The following is an 18121-nucleotide window of genomic DNA, read 5'->3' on the forward strand; positions in this document are numbered from 1 at the left end:
TCTGACTGTTCAGTATTTAATCTAGTTGACTTGGTTTTGTATGTGGTGTAAGATAAGAAACTATTCATTATTTTGTAAGTTGAAATTCAGTTTAACCAGCACCATTATTGAAGAGGACTGCTTTTTTCCTGTTGATCAGTTTTGTCACTTTTGCTGTAGATCACTTGGCCATACAATTATATAAAACTGTTCCATTGGTCTATATATCTGATTTTATGCTGGTGGCATACTGTTCTGATTATAGTAGCTTTGTAACATATGTTTGAAATCAGGAAGTGTGACACCTCCAGCTTTCTTCTTGCTCAAAATTGCTTTGGCTATTCGGAATCTTTTGTGGTTCTATACAAACTTCAGAATTATTTTTTCTGTTTCTGTAATGAGTAACATTGAAATTTTGATAGATAGCATCTTAGGTAGCATAGACATTTCAACAATATTAATTCTTGCAATCCCTGAACATGGAATCTTTCCTTTAATTGCTTCTGCTCTAATTTCTTTCATCGATGTTTTATGATTTTTCAGTGTACAAGTCTATTACTACTGTGTATTCTATTCTTTTTTTTTTTTTTTTTTTTTTTTTTTTTGCAGTACTGGGGACTGAACTCAGGGCCTTGTGCTTGTGAGACAAGCACTCTACCAGCTGAGCTATCTCCCCAGCCCTATTTTATTCTTTTAATCTTTTTGATGCTGTTAAGATGGATTGTTTCTTGAATTACTTTTTCATAAAGTTCATTGTCAGTGTAGAGAAATGCAACTACAACTAATTTTCTTTATGTGAGTTTATATCCTGCCACTTTACTGAATTCATTTACCAGTTATACCAGTGGTTTTGTGGAGTCTTCAGGGGTTTCTATAGAAAAGAAGAAATCATACTACTTGCAGAGACATTTGTTTACTCTTTGTTTCCAATTTGAATGCTTTTTATTTCTTTGCCTTGCCTATTTGCTCTAAATAATAATGTGTTGAATGGAAGTGGTGAGTGAGTATCCTTGCTTTAAGAAAAAATTTTAGTTTTTTCACCATTGCATATGATCTTGACTATTGTCCTATATGGCCTTTACTGTGTTGAGATACATTTGTTCTATAGGGTGATGAATTCCATCAAATACATTTTCTGCATTTGTAGAAATTATCCTGTGATTTCTATTCTCGTTTCTGTTAGGATACCATATCTTATTGACTGAGTGGTATATGTGGAACTATCCTTGCAATTCAGGGATAAATGTTTGGCCATTGTGAATGAATGATCTTTTTAATGTGATATTGAAATTTACTTTTGATCAGGATTTTGTAATTGTGTTCATTGGAAATGTTGCCCAGTGGTTTTCTTTTTTTATATTTTCTTTTCTTTCTCCCCCCCCCCTTTTTCTGGCTTTGGAATCCAGGTTACAGTGGCTTCATAAAATGAATCTGGAAGTGTTCTCTCTTCTATGTTTTGGAAGAATTTAAAAAGGATTGGTATTATTCTCTCTTAAATGTGGGAGAATCTGCCTATAAAGGCTTCTGGTAGGGGGATTGGAATTTTCTTTGTTTCTGGTTACTGATTCAGTGTCCTTATTTGTTATTTGTATGTATAGACTTTCTATTTATTTTTAATTGTATCCTTGTTAATTTTTAAAAATGTGCCCACATTTCTAGAATATACCTATTTCTTATGATTATTCACTTTATTGGCACATAATTATTCATAATAGTCCATTATGATCTTTTTCATTTCCATGGTTTCACCTATATTGTCTGCTCTTTCATTTATGTTTATATTTATTTGAATGCTCTTTTTTCTTAATCTTGGTAAGGGTTTGTCAATTTTACCTTTCTAAAAAAAAACCTCCATTTTGTTCATTTTTCCTGTTACTTTTCTTCTCTCTATTCTATTTATTCATCTCTAGTTTTTATTATTTCCTTTCTTCTGCTAACTTTGCACTTATTTTATTCTTTTTTCTAATTTCCTGAGATGTAAAATTAGGCTGTTTAATTGGGATATTTCTTTTTTTAATGTGGTGTTCATTACTGTAAACATCACTTAGTACTGCTGTCTCAGTATGTTTTCTATTTCTGTAAAAACTGTCTGAGACATGGTTATATATAAATGAGAGAGGATTTTTACCTCATTGTTCAGAAGGTTGAGAAGTCCCAGAGCATGGTACCCACATCTCATGGCAGCCTTCTTGCTCCACATGACATGGCAAAAGGCTCCACACGGTAAGACAAAGAAAACATGTGTCAGCTTAGTCTCTCTTCCTCTTCTTATAAAATCCATTATGAGGATCCATCATAAGATTCCATTATGAGGGTATATCCTGACAGTCGTTATGTAATCCCAGTTACCTCCCTTATGCCCCACCTTCAAATATCATCAACACGAATTTGGGGATTACATTTCCACATGAATTTGAAAAGTGACATTCAAACTATACCCCATAAATTTTGGCACACTGTGTTTTCATTTCTATTTGTCTAAGATTTTTACTTATTTCCCTTTTGATTTTTCTTTGACTTAGTGGATGTTTAATCATTTAATTTTATACATTTGTGAATTTTCCATTTGGCTTTCATTATTTATATTTAATTTCATTCCATTGTGGCCAAAAAAAGATATTTTGAGTGTTTCAATCTTAAATTTTTTGAAACTTGTTTTGTGTCCTAGAATGTGATCTCTCTGGGAGAATGTTAGCATGTACTTGAAAAAAAAGTGTACTCCGTTGCTGTTGGGTAGAATGTCATATATGTGTGTGTCTGTGTGTGTGTGTCATATATATGTGTGTATATACGAAGTTCATTTGGTTTATAGGATTTTAATTCTACTATTTCTTTCTTGATTTCTGTCTGGATGATCTATCCATTAATGAGGTCTCCTGCTAAATATTGTATTGTTTTCTACTTCTCTCTTTGGTTCCATATATACTATGATGCTGGGTGCATATATAGTAAGTAGGTCATTCATATCCATAGGTTCCATATACATGGATTCAACTGAGCACAGATAAAAATATTTGGAAAAACTAGCTGTATCTGTAATGAGTATGTACAGACATTTTTCTTGTCAATATCCTTGAATAATATAATAGAGTGTAACAACTATTTACATAGTATTTCTTCATATATTTACTATACGTAATCTAGAGATAATTTAAAGTATACGAGAGAACATATATAAGTTATGTGCAAATACTATACCATTTTATAAAAGGGACTTAAGCATCCATGGATTTTGGCATTTAACTCATGCAATTCCTGTGAAAACTGAAGCACAACTGTGTACATTTTTAATTGCTGCATCTTCCTGATGAACTGAATCATTTATCATTATGTAATGTCCTTCTTTTTTCCTTATGCTAGCTTATTTTTATCAAATATAGCTACACCTGCCTGTTTTTGTTCTCACCACTGCATGCATATACTGTCCTTTTTTCCATGTCTTCATTTTCAGCCTGTGTATGTCATTAAATCTAAAGTGAGTCTTTTATTGACAGTATGTAATTGGATCCTTTTTTAAATCCATTCTGTCATTCTGTCTTTTGATTGGCGAGTTCAATCCATGTACACTTAAGTAATTATCCATAGAAAAGGAATGACTATTGACATTTGTTAATTGTTTTCCATGTGTTTTATGTTTCTTTTGTTGCTCTTTTCCTCTCTTCCTATATTTCTTTGCAATTTGAAGATTTTCATAGTGAAAAGGACTTAAGTCCTTATCTTTTTTGCATCTACCATTATTTTTTTCTTTGTGGTTACCATGAGGCTAGCATAACACATAATGGTAGAGTCTAAGCTGATAACAACTTAACTTCAATTCCATACAAAAATGCTTCAGTTTTTTCTCCTCAGAATGATTTTTAACCTTGTTTCTTGTTCAGAGTATTTTCTGTATGATACAAATTTTTTATATTAAACTTTTCTCTTTGACTAGCATGTAGTCAATTTATTAACATTTCTTTTGTGCTTGAAAGGCATAGGTATTTTCAAATATTTGGATGCAGTAATACTTATGTTAATCATGGTGTTCTGTTTTATTTTGTACTTGTATAATCTAGTTGTAATTTTACAAGAAAGGAGAATTATGAAACTTTAAATTGTTATATTTCTTTTTTTACCATTTTTTTGCCTTATATATTTTGAAACTAGGTTATTATTGCTTAGCATTGCAAGTTGGTATAGATTTATTATATTTCCTCCTTTCTTATTATGATGAACTTTATATGTATGAAGTACTTATGAAGTTTTTTTGAGCTCATTTTGTTTTATATTAATATTGATAAATCATATTTCTTTAGTATTTTGATTTTTCTTATATTTTTATTTTCATCTGTAGTTTAATGTTTTCATGTTTTTGATATAGCCTAAAGCTTTTTAAAAACAATTTTAGTCCAGTAACATTTATTGTGAGTTAAAAATCTAAATTTCCCCAGTTTTATTTTGTATTTCATACTTGTAGTGACTTTTCCTTGCTAGTCTTTATCTTAACCTTCTTTCTTGGAAATTTTGAGCTATTTTTACTTTAAAATTTTTATGTTTTCCACTCATTTATTTCTTCTTTTCTTTCTTCCTTTTTTATTTTCTCATTTTTTTCTGGTATATTTTACTAATATAAAATGTATAATTTTTAAACTCCTAAATATATTTTTTCTTTCTTATTTTTCATGTCTTTTTATTTGTATTTATGAAATTTAAATATTCCTGAAGGCAGAAGCTCCTAATTTTCTTTTTTTTTTTTTTTTTTTTTTTTCATTTCTGGTGATTTTCATGGAATGCATTTAATAAATATTTGCTTCAGTATCAATAAGCAACTTCCCTAATCTCAGATAATTAAAATTCTATTTACCTGTTTTTTAACCTGGTGTTTGTATTAGTCTTGATTGTTCTATCATATTTATTGAAATAATAAGTAGGGTCTTTAACAAATCTGAAATATGTTTTATATAACTTTTTTGAAGTTTGGTTTATCTTTCCTGTTATCCTATTGTTTTCCTTTGATTTTACTTCCTTACATCCCCAAGGGTACCTTGTATATACTTCTTGATCTTTTTCTTGTTTGCTAAGTACAAACTAAAATTTGATGTGCTCTCAGATTATCTTTTATTTAACTACATTCCCCCTTGTTAGAAGTACCAGACTGCCAAGAGGCATAACACACACTTACTCAGAAGTAGCTTGGAAAAGCAAACTACTTCTGCTGAAGGATATGGTACTGAACAAAGTCTGGCAAGCAAGCACACACAGTAAAACCAATATTTTATACCATGGAGTGCCAGGTCCCTCACCTGGTTCCTCCATGGCTGAGTACTATGGGGTGTATAGTCTTCCCAAATGTTGCCTAAGTTTTACTGTCTTCTCCTGGGTTATTTAAAGAAATATACCTTTTGTTGTTTCCACCACCCTTTGTTCTCCTGTGTGGAAAGCCTTCTTGTGGTGTGTGCATTTTCATATGTAGGCAGTTCTTACTTCTCTACCTAAGTTACCCTTTCTTAACAGAGAGATTTTTAAGTCTTTTGGTTAGGACATTCTGTTCCGCCACCTCATTTGTCACGGGACTGGTCAGATGCATGAACTTTGGATCTGCCACATCCACAGGCTATGTATGGTACTGTGGTGTACCTTTCCATTCTGCTATATTTCCCCTTGGACTGTCTTTCTTAAATCCCAATTTTACAGTTAAGGCTAAATACTATATTCTGAAAATGAACTTTCTGTTGCTCACACCCTTCATGTATAACTTGCTGCTTGTTGGTTGGTATTTTACTGTGACCTTTTTGGGAAGTGTAGCTCATTAGCAACTTGTTAGGTTAACTTCCTGGTATCACAATGGCTAATGCTTGTTTCTTTATACTGTGCTAAATGATGATGTGGCTTTTGTAACATATGATTGGTGCCAAGTTTTTCTGTCTAAACATTGAAGAATTATCATTTATTTGAGTTAACTTTATAGTGTCTTAAATAAAAAGTTTGCAAGAGATTTTCATTTCTCAGGATTAACTTACAAGTTTGCTCTCTGTAGTGCAGGTAATCTCTAATAATTTTGAGAAAATGCTTTTTGCAAATTTCATGTTTATATAGATAATATCTCCTTTTTATATGCTTGGCTATATATAAAGTTGTATTATTCTGGTGGTAGTCCACTGATACCATTTTTTAATTGTTTCTAGTTTTATAATAATTATCCTTTTGTTTATTTGATTATTTTTAATTAGCTGTTTTCTTGTGAATATTTATAATTGTGTCCACCTTGAAGGTATCAAAATGTAGACCATGTATTTATTGACATAGCTACTATGGATTACTATAGGCATCCCTAAGAAAGACTACTAACTTTTGGTTTTGTAATGAATCTTTTGTTGTTTTATATAATTTGCAGTAGAATAACTAAAAATTGTTTTCATATGGCAGTTAGGAAATTATACAACAAATTGTATTGTTCTTATATATCTAATTTTGATAATATGAGAAAAGTAAGATTCCAAGTAGTGTTTTGCCTTTATGAAGCTGGGAGGAGGGATTTGAAGCAGTTGATGAGAAATTATTCTAAAAATGTTGAAGGCAATATAAAAGTCTTTACTGTTGATTAGCAAATATTATTTGTCAGTATCTTTGGCATGCTGTAAATAACTCATCTTCCAATAATTCATTTGAGTAATTAAATTTAGATTGCAAATTTTTCTTTTCAAATATTTTGACTCTTATCTCTCTGCTTTTCTATTGTATCTTAATTGGTGTGGTCTATATAAATGGACAATAAATTATATATCTTTGTTATAGAGATCAGACAGTGAATAGAACTTGGTATTCATCCCAGACAGAATTATGATTGAATGTATTTGCAAGATTAAAGCACTGAATTTACTTTTTTCTAATTAAAGGCAATTAAAGATTTCCAGACACAAATAAAAGACAATGAATTGAGGAATAAGTGTAGGAGCAAGTCCATTTGCAGGTGAAAAGATGTGCCTTTGAAGCAGAACCAGCTGTATTTTCATTGAAAGAATAACAGTTTAGGAAGCTTTTCTGCATGTGCTTGCTTGATAGCATAATGTACTCATAAGCAGCTTATGCAGTATTCAGAAAATAACAGTGCATTAATTTTTAAAGCAGCAAAGGCAGAGGAAGAGCAGTGCTGCCACATTGATAATGAATGTGGGTAGTATGAAGTTCATGTTGAGAAAGAAAAAAGTGAGCTTCTAAAAAATGAACGTTTATAAAACAATAACCAAATATTCACATGATAATGAGCTTGGGCAGCAGTATCAACAAAGGGCAAACATGTAGTCTTGTTTCTGGACAGGGTAAAGAATTGAACAGGAAGGCACAGAAAGCAGTTAAGTAATCCTTTATTAAATAAGGCAACTCCCAAGTAAAACCATGTAATAGTTAAAACTATTTCTTTAAATATGAAATAATTTCTGACATAAATATGTTTTATATTTAAAAAATTTTTTAAGTTATAGTTGGGTACAGTACCTTTATTTTATTTATTTATTTGTATGTAGTGCTGAGGATCAAACCCAGTGCCTCACATGTGCAACTTCAGTCCCTAGGTTTATATTGAATTGAGTAGAGCATGTAAATTTTTCTTTCTTAAAATATTATAAAAGGGGGAGTGATGAATGCTAACTTCTGAAATACTTATGAGATTTATTAAGTATATGTTGTTATACCCATAAACATTAATATATGTTTTAGTAGGTGTGTTGTATACCTACTTAAATATGTGGTTCTTTGTAGAGATAGTGCTTATGCTTAAGTTAAATTTGTTCTAATCATACTTAATAAACAAGTTAACTTCTAACACATAATATCCTCTGGAAGTTATAACTTAAGATAGCTAAGTATTTTCTCCAGATAGTAAAGATTATATGCAAGCTAGATACAAATAAAAATTATGAATATTAGTACTACAATCTTTGCTATCAAAACTCCAGACATAATTGAAGATCTTTTGTATTAATGTATAATTTTTAATTATGATTTTGCTTTTAATTGATACTATCCCTTCTTAAGACAAAGCAGGAAATTGTGTTGATACTGTGTATCATGCATTTGCAAGTATATTTTGATAATTTAACAGTAGAATACAGAGGCAGACTTGTTTGACTTGGTAAAGTTGGTTGAACTGGAATCTATACCATATTATTGAGTGAATCTTAGTCTTCTATAATCGAAAGAAATCTTATAGGTAATCTTTTAGTGCAGGATAAAAATGATTAAAGTAATCTCAGGGAAAAGTGTCCGTGTCTGTTCTACTTTGTTTTATAAAACATAAGCCAGAGATAGAAAATGATTCTTATGCTTTCACAGGACAACAAGAAATAGAAACTGATGGTATAAAGTCCTTCAGAGTCAAGACTCCAATTCTTGTGAGTCCTGGCAAAATTCATCCCCCCACTCCCTCCCTCTCTCATTTTTTCATTTATTCCAGGTTGGATTTCTGTTACTTAATAATGGTAATAATTCAGAGCAGAATCTAAAGATATCTGCAGCATCCAAGTTGGATGTTATTCCAAGTTGGATTTCTATTACTTAACAATGGAAATAATTCAGAGCAGAATCTGAGGATGTCTGCGACTTCCTCAACAACTGCCCAGGTACATGTCTGAACCAAACCTGAACTGCTGTCCTCTGAGTCTACAATTGCAAGTGATATTTAACCTCTTTTGGAGGGGTGTGGGTGGGCTGGTGTTGGGGGGACAGTGCTATGGTAATCTAGCTTTAAAGGAAGAAGGATTTTTTTTTTTAATTTTGATAATGGTGATTTTGTAGGGAACAAGAGAAACAATGTAAATGTACTATTCTCATTTCTCTAGCTCATCATAGCAGTTTTAATTTTTGACCTCCCTCTTCCACTATTTGTTCTATATCCTCTCCCTAACATCATCTTTATCTGCTAAAATCTTCGAGTTTAGAATATATCCTTATCTTCATTTCTGAAAAATCTAAGCCCTTGGTGACTCCCCTGGTTATAAAGTTACATGGAAGTAGCTTTAAATTTAAGATTTGTCATAGTGGTTACCCCAGGAGTTCCCTCAAATCTCCCCATATTTCTTTTGATATTGACTGTGTATTAACAACAGTATTTATCTTTGATAACAAGCATACATTTTCCTAACCAACACAGGTTTTTTCCCATTTTTCCTCTTTACCCATAGACATTAAAAATCCAAACTGAATAGGAACTAGCTCAGCTTCCTATTCAGGAAAACTATTATTCTGTCTTTTCTTAAGTTACCACTCTTTCTAGGTAAACTGCACAACAAATTATACATTTCACTTTGAAGGTTAGCAATAATAGCATAGCAGTCTACTTCCAGTTGTTGTCCAAACATTAGAAACAGCTATCTGTAAATGTTTTCATAATATTACAATTGTGTGCCCAATTTTTATGATTTTTTTAAAAACTAAATAACCCCCAATTCATGACTAGTAACTTAAACCTGACGGACTCAGTGTTATGACCAAGTAGTCATCTCCAGCAGTTTGGTAGGAATCTGGGAGTTGTTTCTTCACAGCTGTACTTGCTAAAGAAGGTATGGCACTGTTCCAAAACCTTAGTGACTTTTCACTTCTTTTTTATTGGAACCACTAACGTCTTATTTCTATGTCTCAGCTAAAAAGTCTTCAGGCTCCATTGACTTTGCCCTATCATAGGCTCCAAGAGATAGAGTAGCTTATCTGGCAGTCTACTGGATAACTTTTTATTGTCCCATGCCCTAGTAGCTTTTCAGGCCAACCCACAAAAATTGTGTACTATAGAGTTTTTAAAAATCAGTTAATAATGTGAACAGCCATGTGTCCATCATAAACATACCATTAGCTTAGAACATTTACCCAATAGCTTAGAAGCTATTAGTATATCTCTTTCCTACTGCAACAACTCTCCATGCCTCTGAGAGACAACCATGATCTTGAATTTTTTTAGGTCTCTTTATGCATTTGCTACCTAGATATGTAAATATATTGTTTAGGTTTTGAGTTTATATTAATAAAATCACATTGTAATATTATGTACTTTGCTTCATATCATGTTTTTGAGTTTTATTCTTATGGTGCATATTGATATAGTTTACTTCAATTCCTTTTAACATTCCCTTTTTTGAATATACTATTATTTTTCTACCTGTTCTGGTTTTAGATAATTATTCTCAAGTTATTAACTTCTTTTTTGTGTGTATCCTGTATGAACAATACAGCTGTGAAATTTTTTAGACATGTCTGCTTATCAGTTTACATGTACCAGAGTTCCTTTATAATATATATGAGTAGAAGAATTTTGGATCATAGATATGGATGCATGGCATTATCAAGTAATTCCAGTGTTTTTGTTTGTTTGTTTTAAGTTGTATTTATGCCCCTTTCAGGGGGCCAGTGGATTGCAGAGTATAGCAAGTTTACTTCTGGGAGACAATCCTGACTTGCTTTAAATCAATGAACTTCTGTGAATAAGATTTAGGTGACAAATCTCCAATTTAACAGAAGGTTCATTCTTCTCTCTCTTATGCATTTATCTGAAGAGGCTTCTCAGCACTTTCAAAGTCTTCCCCAAAGCTATTTCATATCCTTGTTATTATGATATATTGTATGGTACTGAAGCTCTTAAAATCTCTGGGATTTAGATTGAACACCAAGATGTACAGTTGATCTACTTCTGCATTAGGACTATAAGTATACAACTATGCCTTCCATTAAAGAAAGGCAACCTCTTATAGTAGCTGTGATCACAACTTAGAAAGATATATTAGCTTGATTAAGTACATACTTGTGACCTATGATAAGAACTTTGTTATTCCACTACAGTAAGAATTTTCAAAAGTTCTCAGCAGATTTTCATGACCAACTAGCCACAGTGATGAAGTGAATAGGTCTGTGAAAATAGGGAGACTATGTATTTAAACTTTTGGTGATGTAGTCAATCTCTAAAATTTCTTCTACTGTAGGCATGTCTTTGACATCATTCTAATAAGAAGGGAAATATTATCAGTACTTCAGCCTTACTCTCAGAATAGCTTTTCTATTCCACATCAGGAAACCAAGCTGGAGATTCTATTTCCAAGGTCATCATTTGACCCTTTGCATTCATAAATTAAAAAATGAACATAGAGTCAGTTCTGATCTGGTCTATCATTAGGAAATATGTATTTTTAAGCATCTGGCCTGTTAAAACTCTCTTCCCTTCCACATTATTGTCTTTTGAATTCTTTTACTTTTAACGTTCTCAGTGTTTGGAATTGCTTCTAACATATAGACTTGCCCTCTAATTTCATTCAAATATATGTTCAAGTACATCTTATTAAAGAAAACTTCCCTGACTGTCCTATCAGAAAAAGCAGATATCTCCCCTTAGTTGCCTGCCTTATGTCTACCCTTGCTCTACTTTTCATTTTCATGCTTTTTATCACATGATAAAAATTATCATCTACCATTCACTTTTTTATTCCCGATTAAACTATTTTCTATTTGTTCTAATTAGACAGTAGAATACATTTTGATACCTCATACATAAATGGTTTATGACTTCTCATTCTTCTGATTGTACACGATGTAGAGTTACATGGGTTGTGTAATCGTATATGCACATAGAGTAATAATGTCCAATTCATTCTACTATCCTTCTTACTCCATACACCCTGCTCTCCTTTCACTCCCTTCTTTCCATTCACCTTACTTATAGTTTGAATTATAGTCTGAAACTACGAGACTATAATGGGTACACACATCATAGTCTGGTAGTTTTATAAGCAGGGCCATCACTGTCTTGCATGATATTTAATTAATCAAAACATACCTGTGCTGCAATAATATATACACTTGTATAATTCTTTATGTGCAGACATTCAAAGGTGTGAATTATTAAAAGTTCACTATCTAGATAAACTTCTCTAGACAATGACACATGTTGACAGAATTCAAATATAAGAATAGCAAAGTCAGAAGAGATGAACAACAATTAGCCAAACTATGACTACAGAGCAATTCACTGCTTCTTTCTATTATATTAAAATGTAAAATCTGTTGAATTGTTAAAAAGAATTTTTAAAATAACTTGTAATATTTTAAAAAATAAGAAACTGAATAAAACTTATTTGAATTAAACTCTGAAAGTATAGTCTCAAGGACAACCGTGAAAACATTCTATGAAATATAGTTGAAATCAAAATACAGGATTTAAATGAAATATTAAAGGTGTTTAAGAAACAAAGGGAACAAAGAGAATCTATAAAATGATAATTCTCAATAAAGCATATCAGTAGTAAGGGAACAAACAGAATCAATAAAATGATAGTTCTCAATAAAGCATTTCAGTAGTTTCATTAAATATAAATGATTAAGCATACTAAAGGACAGATTTTTTTTTTCAAATTGAACTTTTTAAATGACCCAAATATAGGATGTATATAGGAAATTTGCTTCAAATATAATGATATTAAAAGTAAGGGAAGGAGGCTGAAAATCTGCTCTACATAAAAGCAATAAGTGAAATAGGGAAAGACAGTGAAATGAATCTGTCCTAACTTTCCTGTGTACATATATGAATATACCACAGTGAATCTCACCATCATGTACATCCATAAGACACTAATTAAAAAAACAACTGTAAGTACATAGCAGAAAGATCATAGAGTAGAAGGAAGTGAGGGGGAGGGAGAAGGGAAAGTACTGGGGACTGAATTAGTACAAATTATATTCTGTGCTTTAGTACTTACATCAAAATGAATCCTATTGTCATGTATAACTAAAAAGAACCAAAAAAAAAAAAAAAGGAGAGATTGAAGATTGAAAGGAACAAGAGTACCCATTTCTTATGGTGTCCTGATAACAAAGGGCTATCATAAAAGAGTTCTATATCTGCACAACTACCAAACAAAGAAAGTAAGCCCTTCTTAGATGAACAAAAAAACTAGATGATTTTTCAGTAGCAGACATGATTGAGAACATTTTAAAATGTAGAGAGAGAAAAAAGAAAGCAAAGGAATTAAAAGTGACTAGAAAATATCTATTGAACACAACATGAAACAGTATGAGAGAAACAAAATGACATAAGCCATATAGAAAACAAAAAATCCAAACAAAAATCCTTCTTTATCATTAACTGTATTAAGTATAAATGGAATAACCACTCCACTCCAAAGGCAGCAAATAGTAGAATAAAAAGATACATGATCTTGTCTATAAGAAGCACACTTTAAATTCAAGACCCAAATAATTTGAACATAAAAGAATGAGAAAGATAAACTAAGAAACAGTACCCCAAATAGCCAGGATGGCTATACAAATAGACAAAATAAACTTTATGAAAATAGTTGTTAGTAGAAATGAAGGACATTTTATAAAGGTAAGGGGTATTTCTTCTGGAAGATACAACAATAATAAACATATATGCAACTGGCAAAGAGCCCCAAAATATATAAACAAGTCCTGACATAATCCAAGTGAGAAATAGATAATTAAGCTATAATAGTTGGAGACTTCTATATTCCATTTTCCATAATAAATAGAATACTAGGCAGAGAATCAAAAAGGAAATAGAAGACTTAAGCAACTGCTACCACTAGACCTGTAGAACACTTTACCCAACAGGAACAGATTACATATTCTCAACTGGAACATTCTCCATAAAACAAGTTTCAAAAAATTTAAGCAAATTGAAGTCATACAGTTTATTCTTTAACACAAAAGAATAAAATTAGAAATTGCTGACAGAAGCAGTTTATATAATTTAAAAATATTTATTGAATAGTACTCTTCTAAATAACCAAAAGAGCAAGGAAATCATAAGGCAGATACTTTGTGTTGAGTATAAACAAAAGATGAAAATTAAGAGATGCAGCTAAAGCAGTACTTTTTTCATTAGCTTTTCATTGCTGTGACCAAAAGACCCAAAGAGAACAACTTAGAAAAGGAAAAGTTTATTTTGGCTCATGGTTTCAGAGATTCAGTCCGTGACTGGTAAAGTTCATTATGCTGAACCCAAAGTGCAGAAGAGCATCAAGACAAATGGGCATGGCAGAGGAAATCTACTCAGTTCATACAGCCAGAAAGCAGGGAGAGAGAGAGAGAGAAAGAGAGAGAGACAGAGAGAGAGGAGAGAGAGAGAGCGTGTGCAGTGTCAGAGACAAAATATAAACCACAAAAGCATGTCTCCAGTCACCTCTTGTTTCCAGTCATACCCTGTCTGTCCAGTTACCACCCTGTTAGCTCATTCAAGTGGATGCATCCACTGATTAGTTTATCATCCTCATAATCTAATCATTCACCTCTGAACATTTCTGTCTTACACATAAGCTTTTGGGAAATGCTCTCTAACAATTACTTATGTGGAAATTCATACATGTTAATGACAATATTAATTTTAAGACATTTTAACTCAATATCTTTATATGTAAGTCAACCATAAAATGAAGAACAAACCAAATTTAAGACAAAAAGAAAGGAAATAATAAAGATTGAAGTAGAAATAAACAAAGTAGAGAATAGAAAAGCAATAGAAAATCAACAAAACTGGAAGCATATCAGTTAGAAATATTAAAAATATTGTTAAAACTTTAGTTAGACTACCTAAAAAGAGAGAAAAAAATTTGGAATTCCTAACACTAGGAATAAGTGTACAGAAATAAAATGGATTATAATGGAATACAATAAATAATAGTATGCCCAAATTAGTTAACCTAGACAAAATAGTGCCAAGTTTAGTCATGGTAACATCACTATTTGCCCTGGACCCAAAGTTCACTAATGCTTGGTACTGTTTTGTCTAAGTTAACTAATATGCTTGCAAACAAGAGTGAAGAATGATACAGATATTTTGGAAAATGGGTGGGCTAGCAGTTTCTTGCAAAGTTATGTATATATATTGATCCTATGACTCAGTAGTCTAATTTGCCTAACCCCTAGATAAAGAAAACTTGTGCTCACACAAAAATCTGTACTTAGTTAGGTTTTTTACCACTGTGACAAAATGACCAGACCAGAACTCCATAGTGGAGGAAAAGACTCACAGTTTCAGAGATCACAGTCCATAGGTAGCTGACTCCTTTGCTCTCAGATGAGGTGAAGCAGAATATCAAGGTGGAAGTATGTGGCAAAGAAAAACAAGCCAGGATGTAGCAACAATGAAGCAGAGAGCTCCACTGACCAGGGACAAAACATGTACCCCATAAGCATGCCCCCAGTGACCTACCTCCTTTAGCCACACCCTGCCTGCCTAGGGTTACCACCCATTAATCCATTCAAGTGGCTTAATGCTCTCATAACCCAATCATTTCACCTCTGAACTGTCTTGCATTATCTCAAACATGAACTTTTGGGAGACACTATAACATTCCTCACCTGCCCCTCAAAAGCTTATATTCATCTCACAATGCAAAATATATTTACTCCATTTTTCAAGAATCTCCTTAGTCCTAACAGTTTCAGCATTACCCAAAAACCCCAAGTCCAAAGTTTCCTCTGAGACTCAAGGCAAACTCTCATATGTTGTACCCTGTAAAAATCAAAAGCAAGTTACATATGTCCTACATATAAAGACAGAGAATAAACTTTTCCATTCCACAAGGGAGAAATACGGGCAAAGAAAGAAGAGATGAATCTAAAGCAAGATGAAGATCCAGCTGGGCAAACGAGTCCTGTAACTCCACCTCCAGCATCTGGGGCAAATGATATCATGGTATTCTATCCAAAGGGCTTATGTAGTTCCTCCCTATTGCTGTGCTGGTTACAGCCACACATAGGCTTTCTCTTGACTTGTCTCTTCTCAATTTCTTCAGCTTTCTTCAGCAGATGTTCTTCTGAAGAACTGGCATCTCTTAATTTCAGGGTTCTCCACTGCAGCTGCAGCTTCTTTCTCAAATCTCCCATCCTCTCAGGGACAGTCCACAGAAACTATGACCCTGCTACACCTTGTCTGACCTCCCAGGCCTTCCTCTAAAACCTCAGGAAACCTCCACAACCTCCTAACTCCTGCATCCTTCATTCCTGCAGAACCAGCACCGTATAGCTGGCAACAAGGTCTGCCACCATCTCCAGCTATAGCCAGGACTCTAAGGACCATGGCTGCTGCAGCAGTTTGAATCCAATGTCCTAGACCCCACTGTGTAAGCAGGATGACCCACTGGTCTCTTCTCAAAGGAATTTTTATTTTTATACCCTTGAGCCTGAGATAGGTGTAATCTTGCAAATTCCTGAGATGCCCTCAAGCCATATTTCCTATTGTTTTGGGGTAAAGTATTTAGCACTTTTTAAGTGGCTATAATTCCTTTAACACTTCCTTACTCAACTTTCTGGCTAAATTTCAAGGTTTTCAAATATTTCTGCTTCACTTTCTAATTTTAATTTTCACAATAAACTGGTCTAAAAGCCACCAGCAATACCCATGTCACCTCCTGAAGGCTATGCTGCCTTGAAATTTTCTCCACCAGCTTAGTCTATCACCTTTAGATTCAGCCTCACAGAAAGACTCAAGTCCTGGGCAAAATGTAAACAACTCTTTGCCAGAACATAACATGAGTGACCTCTCATCCATTTTCCTATAGAGTTCTCTTTTTCCTGTGAAACCTTTTGAACCCAGTGTTTACTGTTCATATTCCTATCAGCATTCGAGTCTTTTGAGCTTTCACCAGAACCATCTATTAAGCTTCACTTACAGTCATTTAAACCTTTCCATCTTGCATCTCTAAACTTCTCAAAATTCCTGCCACAAATTCCAAAAAGCTCCCAAAGCTTCTGAACCACATGGTCAGGTTAGTCACAGCAACAACCCCACTTTTCAGTATCAATTTCTGTTTTAGTTGACTTTTTTTTACCATTGTGACCAAAAGACCTGACAAGAACAATTTTAGATAAGAAAAAATTTGCCACTCACGATTTCAGAGGTCTCAGTCCATAGAAGGCCAGCTCCTTTGCTCTGGGCCCAAATTGAGGCAGATCATCAAGGTGGAAGGCATGACAGAGAAAAACAGTTCAGGAAATGGAAATAAGGAAGTAGAAAGAATTTCACTTACCAGAGAAAAAAATAGAAACCCCCAAAGACACACACCCCATTACCAACCTCCTCCATCTATGCCCTACCTGTATATAGTTACCACTGGGTTAATCAAGTGGATTAATGTACCAATTAGGTTAAGATTCTCATAACCCTATCATTTCACCTCTAGACTTTCTTGCATCATCTTACACATGAGCTTTTGGGGACCATCTCATACCTAAAACCACAGTAATCTGTGTTTATAATAGTTCTAATCATACTTGCCAAGCACTATAAATAACCCAAATTCTCTTCACTGATTGAATCAATAAACTCTGTTACCTCCATACAATTGAATACTACTTAGCAATAAATAAGAATGAATTGTTGATAAATGACAAATAAATCATAAAGAACTTACACTAAATGAATGAGAGTGTTGTCACTTTATTGCCACATTGTTGAAAAGGAAAAGCTATATAAATGGATGATAGATCAGTAGTTGCCAGGAATTACTGGTGGAGAAGTAGTGACTATAAACATAAAATACATTGCAGTTTTGAGGGGTTCTGCAACTATTCTGTATCTTAACTTTGTTGGTAGTTTCATCAATCTATATACATGCATTACTTTTTAGGAAATGTATAGCAAAAAGAAAAATGTGAATTTCATTATATGATAATTCAAAATAAACCAGTCTTATGAAATTAGATTGGATGGATGAAGCATAAATCAGTTGATCAGAAATGTACAGTTGAGAAAAACTTTGTTACCTAAACCTTTTGATAGGAAATAAAAATATAGAAATTATGTAATGAACGGTATCATTGAGGACAAAGAAACTGGATGATTGAGGCCTCAGATTGGCTTTATAGGCTTGAATATCAGTTTTTTCTTTTATATAAAATTTAATAAGCAACTTTTGGATACATACTTTTGTTTTTGTTATGGTACTGGAGATCAAACCCAAGGCCTTGTGCATGCTAACCACATGTTTTACCACTGAGCTGCACCCCACCCTCTGTTCCCTTATGGATATTGTAGTCAGCAAGGAGAATGCTAAATTAATGACAGATGCATTGTTTGGAAAACTACCAGGTATACAATCATGTTTAACATCATCTATTAGAAATATAGTTTCAAATGTTCATAGTAAGTTTAATACAAATCTAGAAG

The sequence above is a fragment of the Sciurus carolinensis genome, chromosome 1 (assembly GCF_902686445.1).
Source record: "Sciurus carolinensis chromosome 1, mSciCar1.2, whole genome shotgun sequence".
Classification (NCBI taxonomy): domain Eukaryota; kingdom Metazoa; phylum Chordata; class Mammalia; order Rodentia; family Sciuridae; genus Sciurus; species Sciurus carolinensis.